General features: G+C 51.8%; 1 pseudogene; it reads right to left on the reverse strand.

Moving 5' to 3' along the window:
• Positions 1 to 248: 248 nt before the first annotated feature.
• LOC123153290 (glutamate receptor 2.8-like) lies at positions 249 to 2,608 on the reverse strand (annotated as a pseudogene).
• Positions 2,609 to 16,871: the final 14,263 nt, after the last annotated feature.

A 16,871-nucleotide genomic window follows, 5' to 3' on the forward strand; every position in this document is an offset into this window, starting at 1 on the left:
ACGCCCTTATATTATAGGACGGAGAGAGTATATCTTTAATACGCAAAAGAGAAAGGAAAGAATACGACTGTTTATCCAATTCAACTTGTGGAATGCAGCGTTGCTTTAATAGCAACAGATCTCCTGGTAGGCTGAAGCACACATGTAAAGTCATATACTACATATGTAATACTGCCTCCGCTCAGTTTACAGGGCAACGTTCCATAAAACATGAACTTCCCCAACTTCGGACATTCAGGGTTGTAAAATGCAAACAATACCATTAGAATGTTATTTATAAATGTTGAGGACTATACCTGTCTAAACCACCATCTATTTACAAATGAAATTACAGAACTTCTAGTACACCGGTACTACTTTGAAAACATAAGTAAATTGTCTAAAGAGAATATGCACACTGAACATCTACCTCTTCTTTCCAAGAGAGCGCGGAAGAGAGAAAAAAACAAGTCCTATATAGTCCAAGATATGGAATGCAGTCAGTGAAGTACTCATGAGCATCTGCGCTTCCCTTTACCTGAGATATCGCGCATCTCAATCTGAATGTGTCCTGCAGGGACAGAGCCACCATGCATGCCATTCTGCTGCAATGTGTCAAGCTCTGTGTCTCCAACATTTTCGCTGCTCATATGGACGCCCCCAGAATTATTATTGCGAGCTTCATGGAAGGGTTGTTGATCAAGGCTGGGGTTGTCACCTATGCCATTCTGCAACAGATGGGACTCATCGTTGGTGCCACTGTAGCTGACACTTTCCACATCAGCCTTTCTCAACTCAGTGCATTTGGCATGAATCAACCTCATTATGCTTATCAGAAGCATGAGAGTTGAAATGGATCGTGATGACGAAGAGACCAGAGAAGCTTTCTAAAGTAAGAGGCGCGGAATCAGTGTCTGGGATTGTGCCAGCACCTATCGGCGATGAAGTTGTGCCAAACCATTTCACTTCGATTCGTGATCCCTCATCCCCTCCTGCGAGGTTCAGGATGGCAGTCGAAAGATTATGAACTAGCGGAGAACCTAGACGAAATGCCTGAAGATAAGAACACAAAGTCAGCAACTAATTTTTTTGTCCAGACTGCAAAGAACAAATCAGGAATATACCAAGGCATTAGGTTGAGTAGCTTACAAAACCAAATCCAGGAGTCTTGTATATGCACCCGAGCATCCTAAAATCATTTCCATACCGACGGTCTGAGAGGAAAGAAGTCAAATAGGGGATCTCATCGACGATAGCCGACACCCCTCCATTATTGGACCCCTTCCACAAAGCATCAGCATATTCTTCTTTCGTGGTGTAGTTCCTTAACCTGTTTTCACTGATGTTATGATTCATCAAGAAGGACCGCACAAATGAATCATCTTGGTATCCTACAAAGTCACCACTGTGCCGCAGCTGGTCAAAATCTGTCATCCAAGGACGGAGCCTCTTTGCAGTCAGAATGGATGACAGGCTTGCTGTATAGCTCTGGACAAGAACCAGCACTACAAAGCACCATATCACCACCACAATTTTTGACAAGGGGCTTCTAATAGTATGGCCTGTCCATGAGATAACCAAGAGATCTTAATCTTGTAACTGTGTTAATACATCAAACCACTTATTATAATGCATCAAATATTGTCAAGAAGTTTAAGCTTGAAGTGCTGACCATGAGAAAATGTCAAAGTGGAGAAAACGAAGTAGAGGGCGGTGCTACACTGTCTCAAACTTGATCCTTGGTACTCCTGATTTCTGGGTAGTTCAATCATCCACACGACAAAGCCAGTATAGAAGAAGAAGACCATGGTTGCAAACCAAAGCTTCCCATTTAGTGGCTTTACAAATGTCCAACGGATTGTATCCGATTCATCCTGGGCAAGCACAAGCATAGACACACCAGACTGTGTGTATGGCATTGTAAAGTCGGTGGTGATGACTCGTTCCGCCGTTATGGTCACGTCGCCTACTGCACCATCATACATCTGTTTGTCCGCCAGAAAGTTAGCATGGATCAAAAGGTATATTTAGGTATAAGAAATTATAATGTTAACAAATCCATACTCAGAAAATAATAAAATACAAGTGGTGTAGGAGTAAGCCTTACCCCTGATGAGACGTTGCCTACTAGCTCATCGTAAGTACCGTTGAAGACAAAAAATGTATAGCACGGATGACGATGTAAATTCTTCATAGCAGCCTTGAAGATATCAATGTTGTAGCCAGTGACATTTTGTTTCTTGGAGATAGGATCAATAACATTCACAAAAACTTCAAAACCTAGTTTCAGTGGCACAGCAATCTTCAGCCCTGTCTCACCTCTACAATTCTTCCTTGATTTTCTTGTTTCTAGTCTTCTGCTATATCTTCTATCAGGTTCTGGATTAGGAAAGGTTATACTATCACTTCCAAGTGTAAATCCAAACTTGACATGACCCTGGGAACCTGCTACATGATCTTCCAGCCAGAAGGCACACAATGTTGGAGAAATGCCGGAGAAGGAGAGAACCGGAATGTGATTGCGGTGGTGTGCGGCGCGGTCTGATTTGGTCAGTGTCTCAGTGGCCCATATGATGGCTTGCACTTGCCCATTCTTGATCAGGTCATCGGCTGCAAAACTCATATGCATCACAGAATTAGCCGAGCAATTAGCATAATGTTGGAACAATTAGGCAATCAAATAAGTCTATTGTTGCATTATTCGTTAAAGGTCTTTTTTTTTTGAAAATAAAAGGTAGAGTTCTTTCTACCTTATATATTTCAAACAGGCCGCAGCCTGGGGACGCATAGTCCATTACATGAAACAGGAGAAAACACAGCAAAAGTGCATAAGAAACATGGGGGAGGGGAAAGAAAGGAAAGCGTCTCTGTGGCGACGGGATTACAACATAATTAGCCTGTTAAAGGTCTTTTTTTTGGGGAATTACTCACTGCAGTTTCACATCCAAGTAAGTGATTAGAGGTGTGCTGTGGATCTGCATCATCAGAGCAAGGGACTAGAGGAGTGCCGTGCATCCTCATCACTCTTATTTCCTAAATTCGGCACATAAACAAAACCACCTGAAAGAAATTTCGGCACTGCCGCTCTGTACCTTGTGAGCGAGAGACAATGAGGCATTGGCGCTAGCTGCAGGGGGTGTGGAGGCCATGGCAGCCCGCTGGTTGGGTGGCAGGCGGAGCAAGGGCTCGACATCTCGGATCCGGGCTGGGGGGGCGGGGGCGGGATGACGGAGAGGACGCCGCCGGTATGGGGGTTACGGCGGCTGGACGGCGTCCGTTGCTTCCCGAGGAGACCGCGACTGCTGAAGCCAGTGGATGTTCGGCCCTGGAGCAGGTGCGTTGTGTGGGCCAGCGTTGCATTAGGCCGGCCCGGCCGGTTTACTGTGACCAAACCAATCAAACTCTCGTTTCTCAAAAAAAAAAAAAATCAAACTCTCTCTCTAAAAACAAAAGGCTCAACGTGCCATAAGCACACCGAGCAAGTTTAGTGAGCAAAGTGAGCATCGAAGACAAGTTGATGTATAAATTATGTTTATATTTAACTAAAAAACAACCAACCTCCATTCTCTAAAAATAATCACTCTCTGCGGAGCAAACCGAGTGAGCAAATGGCCGGCCCAATTAACTGGATTTAGCTTTGGTAAGGTTCTAGCTCAGGTTTTATCAGTTTTAGGAAGTTTCTAGAAGGTTCAATTTTGGTTTGTTCTTTTTTCTATTTTCAAGATAATTACTTGTTTTCAGTTTTACTCTTTATTTTTCATTTCCTTTTTGGTTTTTTCTCTTTCAACTATTTTCACAAATTTAAAATAATGTTCACATTATATAAGAATGTTGTCGTTTTTTCAAGAACATGTCAATTATTTTCAAAAAAACTGATTTTTTAAATAATGTTCATAATTTTCTAAAATGTTAGGGTTTTCTGAAAATATGTCTTTTTAATTATGGAAACAAAATACAAAACTAATCGAAAACTGGTTAGACAGAAATAAATTGAGACATGATCAGTAACGGGCCGGCCCACCTAAGCGAGCTTCGATGCGAAAAGTAAGAGCATCTACAGTCGGCATCCTCAAATCTTCCTCAAACGTCCGCGGACGCGATCGGTCAATGACTGGACAGGAGAAAGAGAAAAAAGTGATCTAACTAGAGCCCTCATATCATCCCTATACGCCTGGGCGCGTCCGAGGGTTCGCGGATAGTCTGGATGTGTCCGATCAATCCGTCACGTAGGACGCGGCCCACTCTGGACCACCTTTTTTCGTTCTTTATTCATTCTTTTCTTTCTCTCTCTTCGTCTCTACCAATCGTCTGGAAGTGATCGGACATATAAGGGGAAAAACGAGGAGTGTTGTTGCATGAACGGATAAATAGAGGCTCAAAACAGACACACCCGATCATTGACCGAATGCGTCCGCGGGCGTTTAGAGAGCCAGGGCTGCTCAGTCTGGTTGTAGATTAGAACTGTATTTTATACATTTGTGTCCTCACAAGACCCTTTTCCTTAGCTCGTTTAGTGAAATCGCTAGTGAGGAGGCTAGAGTTCCTCCCTCCCGCCTCCCCCCCCCCCGCCGCCGTCGGCCGCCCCCTCCCGCCGCCGCAGGCCGCAGGCTGCGCGCGCCCCGCCTCCCTCTTCCCCACCCCTTCCCCACGTTCCCGTCCGCTCGCTTGCCCCCCGCGGGCGACAGGCGGGGCCCTGCCGCTCCCTCTCCTCCGGCCTCCTCCCCATCCCTCTCCCCCCCTACCGCTGCCGGCTTGGTCCGTCGGGCCCTTCCCGCGTGGCGCTGGCGGCGGCGAGCCATTCCTTCCCCGCGCGCTCATGGGGGGGGGGGGGGTCGGCCGACTGCGGTGTGGCTCGGCGGCTGGATTTCGACGGGCTTCGGGGTCCTTGGTGCAGCGGCGCGGCCGTTGGCCGCGGGGCGGCGTGGCGGTGCTGGTGACCGGCGACGCCCGCGCGGCCCAAATCTGGGCCCTTTCAGGCTCCATCTGGGCTAGGGCGGGTCAGCGACTCGGTGAGCGGCGACGCTGCTCCCTGATTGGTGGCGAGGAGGCGGTGGTCTGCGGGGTGGTGGCGGCTTCGTCGGCCGGCAAGCTGCAGCGTGACGGCAGGGGCTGTCCGGGCCCTTTTGGGTCCGACCGGGCCTCGGCGCCTGGCAGGCCCCTTGCCCGTTCGTCCGGTCGGCTCCGCGGCGACGGTGGTGGTTGTCCCCTCACGTCGGCGATGTTGCGGATGCCCCCGAGCCTACTATCTCTTCTCCCACCCTCCAGGTCTCATGTCGGTGACCTCAGGGAGACTGCGAAGTTGATTCGGTAACCGTGGTGGCACATGTTGGGAGGCAGCGTGATGGCAGTGCACTATGGGTCGTCTGGGATGGTGGTGGGGGTTTGGGTCAGGAGAAATCTCTCCCGGCTCGTCCGGCCCCGACGCGACGACGCATGTGGGTGTACACCCTCCCCCCACTGCCCCCAGCGTACCGGGGAGACTAGTCCGGGCAATAGCGGCGTCGTCGTCGCCTCCTTTTTGAAGGTATTGCTTGGCATGCGGCGTTTCAAAGTGCTGGGAGCGTGGTGATACTTCTCCGGAGGGTGCCGCGGTTGCTGGTCATCTTCGTTTCGTTGATCTGCCGTTGTTGACATTTGTTTCTCTTTTTTTCTTCTTTGTTTTTCTTTGGGCTCGTTTGTGCTGTGACCCCAGCATCTATCATTAGCTGTATCGATAGTTGCTTTGTAATACAAAGCGGGAAAACCCCTTTTTCGTAAGTCTGGTTATTATAGATGCTCCAACAGTTTGAAACACTTAACATCTTCTCTGAATAAGGTAGACACACATGGCTTGGTCTGCCGTATGATCCAAACTGATGATTATCTATCAATGAAGCCTAGGAGGTTGTGCTAAAAAATATTACACCCTCCAATCCAAAATAAATGTCATGGTTTTAATTTTTTACTCTCTTCGTTTATTTTTGTAAGTCATTTCAAATAACTCAAAGTGGGTTGTTTTGTCAATTGTCTAAAATGTCTTCAAGATCTTATAAAAATGAACAGAGAAAGTATTTTGAATTGATGAGAGTAGCATAAAATAGGAGCTCCCCATAGAAAGGGATAATAATACAACGGTTCTTTTTCTCGAAGTGCATTTACCACAGAAAACAAGTGTGTGTATAAGTAGATCCTCCCTTTCTAATTTTGTATTAAAGGTAATACAAATTTAAATCACTTATTTTGGGATGGAGGGAGTCGATAATGCAGTGGTAGTTTAGCTTGAAGTGAAGAAGAGTTGGGAGAAATTTATCTTCGGCGTTCATTACCACCGTGTGCGGCCGCGGCGAGATCCCCGCGCGAGTCCCGCACGCGCAGCTCGACCCGCCGCGCGGCGGCGGCGGCGCCGGAGCTGGCGTACTGGGCGGCGTTGAAGTCGTCTAACGCCGTGGAAATGCAGGCGCGCCTCTCCCTCCCCACGTCGCTCGTCAGGTCCAGCACCACGCCAACCTGCACCGGTGCCGCCGCTGACAGCGATGCAACGGATGCGGCGCTGCTCCAGAGCGCGAGCAAAGAGACGAGCGCGATCGAGCACCCTGCTGCCGGCCACTCCATGGGAGCGCACGGTTGGTTTCTCAGTACTAATTCGGTCTAATTTGCTTGCTGGTCGATCAGACGGGTTGGTGTAGCGAGTACGTCGATAAGTGACAAATGTACCGCGTATATATACCTACTGCCCGCCGTGTACGTATGTTGATGCGTACCGCGTGGGGAGCAACGTGTGATGTGATACAGTGTCAGGGGTGGCTGGCCGGCGGCGAAATTTCCTGGACAATCCTCATCCCCCGACGGCTAGCTAGCCGATGGTACCGATGGTAATTCTTTTTGAGGAACGCTAGCCGATGGTAATGCAAGCAAGATCTGTGGAGAATGCAACGAAACTCTCTCTCTCTCTCTCTCTCTCTCTCTCTCTCTGTGTGTGTGTGAACGATGACCATCAGGGTCAATGCTGAAGTTCTCGCGTCAACCGATGTACAGTAGTTAATTTTTGAGACACCCTAACAAAATTGTTAGGATTCCAACGGCCACTTGACGTTCAGTATTGGCCTGCACATGCATGAAGGATTCGAATCTTTGGCAGGTAAATTCTGGATACAGTAGATTCCCAAAGGAGCACTCATGCCTCATGGATCCGGTTAAAGTGTGACTTTGTATAGCTAACATCGCGTATTCCCATTTGCATACGATTGTACATATATGTGTATAGGTTCTTTTTTGGTCTCCAAGACTTGTAATCTTGCTATAAATATATGAGCCGATCGCCCCTAGAGACACGTCTTCCCTCAAACCAATTCTCGTTTATATGGCATCAGCCCTCCTTTCCTAAAACCTTAGCTTCCGCCGCTCCAACCCCATCCGCCGCCGCCCTAAACCCTAGGTGGCCGCGGTTCCGCCTCCCCTCCCAGATCGCCGCCATGTCCACCTCCGCATCCTCGTCGTCCATGTTCGGGGCGCAGACGTCCGGAGCCCTCACCACCTCCACCGCCGCCGCCGCATCGCCCGTCCTCACGTCGCCGGCATCTCAGGTCGTCCACGTGGCTAGCGTCAAGACGCACGTCCCCGTCGTCCTCGACCTGCAGCAGTCCAACTACGCCATGTGGCGCATGCTCATCACTGTCCTCCTCGGCAAGTACGAGCTCATGGATCACATCTCCGCCGTCACGCCGCCGGACGCTCGCACGGCCGAGTGGCAGCGCCAGGACTACGTCGTCGGCTCGTGGCTCTACGGCTCCATCAGCGACGACATCCTGAACACCATCATGGCCCAAGATCAAACCGCATATGACGCCTACGCGCTGATCCGGAACCTCTTCCTCGACAATCAGCTCACCCGGGCCGTCTACCTCGAGGCACAGTTCCGAGCCCTCGTCCAAGGCGACCTCACCATCACCGCCTACTGCCACCGCCTGAAGGCCCTCAACGATGCGCTGGCGGATGTGGGGCAGCCCGTGACTGACCAGACCTTGGTCCTCACCTGCCTTCGGGGCCTAAACCCACGCTTCTCCGACATCACGACCCTCGTCACGATGCAGGTTCCGGCTCCCACCTTCCTGCAGACGCGCTCCATCCTCCTTCTGCGCGAGAACCAGCTCGCCAACGCCGCTCTCGGTGGCTCCCTCTCGTCCCAAGTCGCTCTCTATGGCAACACCGTTGGGTCCTCCACCGGCGGCAACTCGGGCGGCCACTCGGGCGGCAACGGCGGCCGCTGGTCGAAGAAGAAGAAGAACGCCGACGGGGGTGCAGCCAACTCCACCACCACTCAACCTGCCACGGCACCCGGCCCGTGGATCTGCTTCAACTCGTACACCGGCGAGACTCAGCAGATGCAGCCCGCCTGGCGCCCCCACGCCGCGCCGGTTCCTCCTGCCGGGGGCGCTGGTCTACTCGAGCCGGCCCCGCGGTCTGCCTCTTCAGAGCCGTCGCCCCGTCAGTCTACCTGGGTGCCCCCAGGTCAGGTCGCCTACACGACCCAACTGGCACCACTGCACGGCCAGGCCTGGGGCACTAACCGGCCCCCACCCGTGGTGCAGCCCGCCTGGCGCCCCCACGCCGCGCCGATTCCTCCTGCCGGGGGCGCTGGTCTACTCGGGCCGGCCCCGCGGTGTGCCTCTTCAACGCCGCCGCCCTGTCAGTCTACCTGGGTGCCCTCAGGTCAGGTCGCCTACACGACCCAACTGGCACCACTGCACGGCCAGGCCTGGGGCACTAACCCGCCCCCACCCGCGGTGCCATACACCCCTGGCCCGGCATGGGACTGCTCCGCCCTCGTCGCCGCCTTGAACGCCACTGCCGGCACTCCAGCCGCCGGCCCTTCCACACCGGGCGCATGGGTCATGGACTCCGGCGCAACCTCGCACATAGTCTCCGACCCTGGTATACTCTCCACTCCCTCCCATCCTCCTCTTTCCCTTCGTGTCACCGTTGGCAATGGCGATCCACTTCCCATCACCGCCACCGGCCACGTCACTCTCCGCACACCTAGCCACACTTTCCACCTTAACAATGTTCTAGTTGTTCCAGATATCATCAAAAATCTTCTTTCTACTCGTCAGTTCACCATTGATAATTCAGTTTCTGTTGAATATGACCCGTGTGACTTTTCTATTAAGGATCTTCACACTCGGCGCGAGATTATTCGCTGCAGTAGCCCCGGTCCACTGTACGAGTTCTTCGCCAACACCAACACCACCACCTTGCCGTTTGGCCTCGTCGCCACCACCACCGCATCGGAGCTATGGCATCGTCGCTTAGGACATCCGGGTCGTGACTCTATGTCACATTTATCTTCAGAATTTGCTATTCCATGTAATAAAAGCACTCAAGTGTGTCATGCATGCCAACTTGGCAAGCACGTGAGTCTACCATTTTCTAGATCATCCACAGTTTGTGTCGTTCCGTTCCAATTGCTTCATTGTGATTTGTGGACATCACCTGTTGCTAGTAACTCTGGCTTCAAATACTACTTGGTTATTGTCGATGATTTTTCTCATTTTATGTGGACCTTCCCACTACGTCGGAAATTCGACACATGTGATATCCTCGTTAACTTTGTAGCATACGCACATACACAATTCAATCTCCCGGTCGTGTCCTTCCAAACCGACAATGGCACTGAGTTCGTTAACTCCACCTTTGTTGAGTTCCTTGCCCGCCACGGTATCCACCTACCTATGTCTTGCCCGTACACTTCTCCTCAAAACGGCAAGGCTGAGCGTGCTCTTCGCACACTTAATGGCATCACTCACACCCTCCTCTTCCAGGCTTACATGCCTCCTCCCTACTGGGCTGAGGCTCTCGCTGTCGCCACCTTCTTACTAAATCGCCGCCCCAGCCAAGCCTTGCACTTCCGTATCCCATATACCCTTCTCTACCAACAAAAACCCTCCTTCTCCGACCTTCGTGTCTTCGGGTGCTTGTGCTACCTGAATCAATCCGCCACGGCACCTCACAAACTCGCTCCGCGCTCCACCGCGTGCGTGTTCCTCGGCTACCCCACCTCGCATCGCGGCTATAGATGCCTCGACTTATCCACCCATCGTGTCATCATCTCTCGCCACGTCATATTTGACGAACACACCTTTCCCTTTGCCACGAATCGCACTGATTCTTCTCCGGATGACCTCGACTTTCTCCTCGACCTGGCCGCCACGCACCCGGCTCCCGCGATCATCACACCCTTGGCGGGCCAGCCCAGCATGGCACCGACCTCATCGGCTCAGCCCGCTATGCATGGCACTGCCTCCGTGCCGTCCACGCCCACCCACGACGCACCCGCCTCGCCTGCGTCGACTCCACCCGCGTCTCCCGGCCGGTCCCCTTCCCCTTCACCACCACCACCGCCACCCCTCCCCCTCCTCGTCGCTCTCGTAGCAACACCGCTCCCGCCACCAACACCCACACCATGCTCACGCGCGCCAAGCGTGGCATCGTCCAGCCGACTGACAGACTTAATCTCTCAGCCGAACACTCCCACATCTCTCCCATTCCCAAAACCTATCGCTCCGCTCTTCAGGACCCTCTTTGGCGTGCCGCCATGTCCGAGGAGTACGGTGCCATCATTCAGAACCGCACCTGGTCTCTGGTTCCTCGCCCAGTTGGTGCTAATGATGTTTCAGGCAAGTGGATCTTCAAGCACAAGTTTGGCGCTGATGGCGGTCTTGCTCGGTACAAGGCCAGGTGGGTCGTACGTGGATTCTCCCAGCAGCCTGGTATTGACTACGACGAGACTTTTAGTCCTGTTGTCAAACCGGCTACGATCCGTGTTGTACTCAGCATCGCCGTCTCCCATGCTTGGCCGGTTCATCATCTGGATGTCAAGAACGCCTTTCTTCATGGTGACCTTGATGAGGTGGTTCATTGTGAGCAGCCACCCGGCTTCATCGACCCTACGCGCCCCCAGCACGTCTGCCTGCTTCACAAGTCCCTCTATGAACTTAAACAGGCGCCCCGCGCATGGTACCAACGGTTCGCTCATCATGCTCATCGCCTTGGGTTCGTGGCGTCCCAGAGTGATGTGTCTCTCTTCGTGCTTCGGCGCGGTACCGAGATGGCCTACCTGCTCCTCTATGTTGACGACATCATCCTCACCGCCTCCAGCACCGGGCTTCTTCAACACATCACCGACCAGCTCCACCGTGAGTTCTCCATGACCGATCTCGGGGACTTGTCCTACTTCCTCGGGATCTCGGTTTCCCGCTCTACTTCGGGGATGCTTCTCTCGCAGCGCCAATACGCCATCGACCTTCTTCAGCGCGCCGGTATGATGGACTGCAACTCGTGTGTGACGCCCATCGACACACGTTGCAAGCTCTCTGCTGATGAGGGACCACTCGTCACCGATGCTACTGAGTACCGGAGCTTTGCAGGGGCACTTCAGTACCTGACGCTCACCCGCCCCGACATTGCTCATGCCATCTAGTAGGCGTGCCTCTACATGCACGCCCCTCGGGATCCTCATCTCAACCTCGTCAAGCAGATCCTCCGCTACATTCGTGGCACCCTCGACCTCGGCCTTCAGCTCCACTCCACGCCGGCCACCTCGCTCACTGCCTACTCCGATGCGGATTGGGTCGGCTGCCCCGACACACGCCGCTCAACATCTGGATACTGTGTCTATCTCGGCGACAACCTGGTGTCTTGGTCCTCCAAACGCCAGGCCACAGTGTCTCGCTCCAGTGTCGAGGCGGAGTATAGAGCGGTGGCGCATGCCGTGGCCGAGTGCTGTTGGCTTCGCCAGCTTCTTATTGAGCTTCATCGTCCCCTTCCGTCAGCGACCGTTGTTTTCTGTGATAACGTCAGTGCTGTTTACATGGCTTGTAACCCGGTCCAGCATCGCCGCACGAAGCACATCGAGATCGACATCCACTTCGTTCGTGAGAAGGTGTCTCTCGGTCAGATTCGGGTTCTTCACGCACTACTGGAATCAGCTACTTTGCCATCTGCCAGTTCTTTGCCGTCCGCTAGCAGACGGCAAAGAAGCTCTTTGCCATCAGCTACCAAAAAGCAGACGGCAAAGAACTGGCTGATGGCAAAGACCAACTTTGCCATCAGCCAGTTCTTTGCTGTCTGCTAGCGGACGGCAAAGATTCTTTGCCGTCGGTTAACGGACGGCAAAGAGGCAGACGGCAAAAATTCTTTGCTGTCGGCTAGCGGACGGCAAAGAGGGAGGGGCCCCACTGACGAGCTGCAAAAAAAAACCTAACGGCCCCCCTCTTTGCCGTCCGCTAGCGGACGACAAAGAGCAAGAAGGCGGACGGCAAAGGGGGGCAGACGACAAAGAGGGAGGGCCCCACGTAACGTTAACAGCCGCGCCCTACACCCCCCTCTCTCTCTTTCTCTCCCACCCCAGTTACTCTCGCCGCCGCCCCGTCGCACCACCCCGCCGCCGGCCCAGCGCCCCCCGCCCCGTCGCCCCACCACCCAGCCGCCGCCCCGAAGCCCCCCGCCCCGTCGCCCCCATCGCGCCCGCTGCCCCCGCCGCCCTGCCGTTTGGGCGCCGCCACGCCCCGGCGCCCCGGCACCTCCGCGCCCCGCCGCCCCGGCCGGGCCCGGCGCCGCCGCCCCAGGCCGCCCCGCCCCCCTCCTCCGCCGCCCCAGGCCGCCCCGCCCCCCTCCTCCACCCAGGTGAGCTCTCTGCTTCCTTTTTTTCCTTTTTTCTGTTTTTTTAGTTTTAGGTTTATGTTTAGTTTAGATTTAGTTTTAGTTTTAGTTTTAGGATTAGTTTTAGGTTTATAGGTTTAGTTTTAGTTTAGTTTTAGGTTTAGATTTAATTTTTTCCTTTTTCTGTTTTTTTAGTTTTAGGTTTAGGTTTAGTTTAGTTTTAGGAAAGAAGAATAAGAAGAGAAAAAGAGGAGAGGAGAAGAAGAAGAAGAGGAGGAGGAGAAGAAAAAATAAGAAGAGGAAGAAGAAGAAGAAAAAAGAGGAGAGGAGGAGAAGAAGAAGAGGAAAAAGGAAAGGAGGAAGAAGAAGAAGAAGGAAAAAAAGGAAGAAGAGGAAGAAGAGGAAGAAGAAGAAAAGGAAAAAAAACCCGACCCGACATGGTACCCAGACCCCGACCCGGCACCCCGACACGACACCCCGACCCCGAGACCCCGACCCCGACACCCCGACCCGAGACCCCAACCCCGACACTCCGACCCCGACCCCGACCCCGACCCCGACCCCGAGCCTGACCCGACACCCCGACCCCGACACCCCGACCCCGACCCCGACACCCCGACCCCCCGAGCCTGACCCGACACCCCGACCCCGAGCCTGACCCGACACCCTGACCCCGACACCACACCCCGACCCCAAAACAACACCCCGACACCGACACGGCACTATCCCGACATCGACACGACACCCCGACCCCCCGACCCCGAAACAGCACCCCGACCCCGACACGGCACCCCGACACCGACAGGACACCCCGACCCCCGACACCTCCCGAAAAGGTGTTCTTTGGCCTTCCAGAGGCCGAGGGGGTCATATATTTGTGAATTATTAGTTAGGTCATATATTTTTCGATTTTGTTATGAAAAACATCATATATAATTGTGTTGATCATGTAGTTTTAAATGTGCAGTTGTTTCATCGCTGCGAGGTTTGGTGTTCGACGACCTCGCCGTGCGTTTGATCTATTCCGATGACAAGTCCTCCTCCCCCATTAATTATTTGATCTATTCCGATGAAACTTGATATCTAGCTATATATGTGTCTTGAATCATCAGTATGCGTAACCAATATGTGTCTCCCGTTCGAAAGCGTCATAGTTATAAATATGCATGCATTTGCATATTTATAACCTTGATTCTTTCGAATTGTCCAACGCTACCCATGGACAGTCCGAGTATGTGTAGATTGGGTTCGTTTTCCCATATGCTTTGCTCCGGATCCGACGCATATATTTCGTCAGTGCCTCCCCTGTTGTTCTCCGGGTACACATCCTCTCTGTTTATTGCAGAGACGTGTATCAGGTGAACAGCGGGGAGGTGATGCCGAAATTTTGCGTCGGATCCGGAGCATAGCATGGGAAAATGAACCCAATCTACACATACACGGGTGGGATTAGGACATAGCATTACCTATTAGAGTGTAGGTTGCATGGACGTAATAAAATTGACAAAGTAGATCAACTGATGAATATATACATGGTGAATTACATATATAATTGTTGTGTGTCCAGTAGCTCTAAAAGTCAAGATGAGTGACCGTGCGTGGATGTATACCGGTCACACTGGTCAGAACAAATGGAGCACTGAATGGTTCACAAAAACTAAGGGGTTTGTGCAAGCCGCATTTGCAAATGGCCAAAAGAAAACCTGGTGCCCCTGTTTCCGGTGCGGCAATTGGGAAAAGAAGACAGAGGCTGAAATGGGAAAACACCTGCAGAAGAGTGGTTTTACGCCCGATTATACGGTGTGGACATTTCATGGTGAGTCTGCCCAACGTGACCGAGCTGAGGTGGATCATCGTTGCACCGACGAGCATGGTACCGGGATGGAAAACATGGTGCAAGGCTATGATGATGCTCGGGATTCGGACGAGGAGATGGAGGAATCTGCAAAGGCCTTCAATGAAATGTTGGAGTCTTCGAAACGTCCGCTCCACGAGCACACTGAGCTTTGTCAGTTGGATGCCATCTCACAAGTAATGGCTCTGAAGGCTCAGTTCAACTTGGGCAGAGAATGCTATGACGCAATTATGACAGTATTTGGATGCTTTCTACCCAAAGGCCATGTAATGCCTGCAAACTTGTACCAGTCGGACAAAATCCTCCGTGCACTGAAGATGCCCTATGAGAAGATACATGCCTGTGAGAAAGGATGTGCCTTATTTAGGCTTGACTATGCGGACTTGAACTATTGTCCCATTTGCAAGTCTTCCAGGTATATTGTGGTAGACAACGGTATGGGTGAGAAGACACAGACCAAAATCCCCGTTAGTGTTCTTTTCTATATGCCAATCGTACCAAGACTTCAACGTCTTTTCATGGTCGAAGAGACGGCCAGACAGATGACATGGCACAAAACAGGCAAAAGAACCGAACTAGATGCAGATGGGAATCTAATGATGGTACACACATCGGATGGTGTTGCGTGGAAAAAGTTTGATGAATTACATGCTGACAAAGCGGCAGATCCGAGGCATCCTTGAGTCGGCATCAGCACGGATGGGTTCAGTGTGTTTGGTATGACGGCAGCCCAATACAGTTGTTGGCCCATATTTGTCTTTCCACTCAATCTCCTCCCCGAACAGATTATGCAAAGAAAGAACATTTTCCTGACGTTCATAATTCCAGGACCCAACTATCCGGGCAAAAATATGAATGTGTACATGCAGCCGCTTAAGGACGAATTGCAAGAAGCCTGGGATAATGGGTTCAAGACATACGACGCCTTTAGCAAACGGAACTTCATAATGCGTGTCTGGTACATGTACTCGACACATGACTTGCCGGCGTATGCGCTATTCGTTGGCTGGTGTGTGCATGGAAGGTTCTCGTGCCCCACATGCAAGTGAGCTTTTGAGTTTCGTTGGCTTCAGGCCGGTCGCAAGTTTTCCTTCTTCGACATGCATAGACAGTTTCTGGATCCTCGCCATAAGTTCAGGAAAGACAAGAAGAACTTCATCAGGGGTAGAGTTGTCAAAAACTCTGCACCACCTGCATTGACAGGCCAACAGACCCTGGATCAGTTAAACGCTCTCGAGCCAGATCCACAACGTCCAGGGTACTTCAAGGGGTATAATACTAAGCACGCGTGGACTCACAAAACATGCTTATGGGATCTGCCTTACTTCAAAGACCTCCTTTGCCCACACAACATCGACGTGATGCACACTGAGAAGAATATCGCCGAGGCACTTTTTGGTACATTGTTCGGCATAGATGGGAAGTCAAAGGATAATACTAAGGCTAAAGTCGATCTAGAGGCGCTATGTGATAGGCCATTACAAAACATGAAAGAACCGAAAGGAAAGCAGAACTGGACGAAGTCAAAGGCATGGTTCAATCTTGAAAGGCCAGCTATGAGGGAAATTCTCTTGTGGGTGCAACAGCAGTTGATGTTCCCCGATGGGTATGCAGCGAATCTAAAGAGGGGAGCGAATCTTGATAAACTGAAGATATTTGGTCTCAAGAGTCATGATTGGCACATATGGATTGAGCGGGTAATGCCGGTGATGTTGTGTGGCTTCATCCCTGAGGATGAATGGCTAGTACTGGCAGAACTCAGCTATTTCTTCCGTGTTCTTTGTGCGAAAGAACTATCGCCTGGCGTGCTAGAAGAAATGGAAGAGTTGGCGCCGGAGTTGATCTGCAAGTTAGAGAAGATCTTTCCACCAGGCTTCTTTAATCCAATGCAGCATTTGATTTTGCATCTCCCGACCGAGGCAAGATTGGGGGGGGGCGTGCAAAATCGTTGGTGCTACCCAACTGAGAGGATGCAGAAGACGCTTCGAGAAAAATGTAAAAATAAACGTAGAATTGAAGCATCGATGGCTGAGGCATTCATCACAGAGGAGGCGGCAAACTTCGTAACAGCGCACTACGAAGCCAAAAATCATCATTTGCATAATCTGAAGCCTCGGTACAATGCTGACGAGCCTAAAAAGGGTGGATCCAACCTCAGCCTATTCAAAGGGAATCTCGCACCAGCTAGTGTTTCACATCCAGTATCTTTGGATAATGAAGAATGGCGGACCATTTCGTTGTATATCTTCAACAACCTGATAGAAGTGCGGCCGTACATCGAGTAAGTTCTCGGTACATTGTTTCGCAACTTCTATTTCCTTTGAACTACTCTTATTCGTGGATATGTCATACAGTCGATACGTCGCCATATTCTCGTATGGAGCGGAGATCCAAAATGATT

This window comes from Triticum aestivum, chromosome 7A (assembly GCF_018294505.1).
Source record: "Triticum aestivum cultivar Chinese Spring chromosome 7A, IWGSC CS RefSeq v2.1, whole genome shotgun sequence".
Classification (NCBI taxonomy): domain Eukaryota; kingdom Viridiplantae; phylum Streptophyta; class Magnoliopsida; order Poales; family Poaceae; genus Triticum; species Triticum aestivum.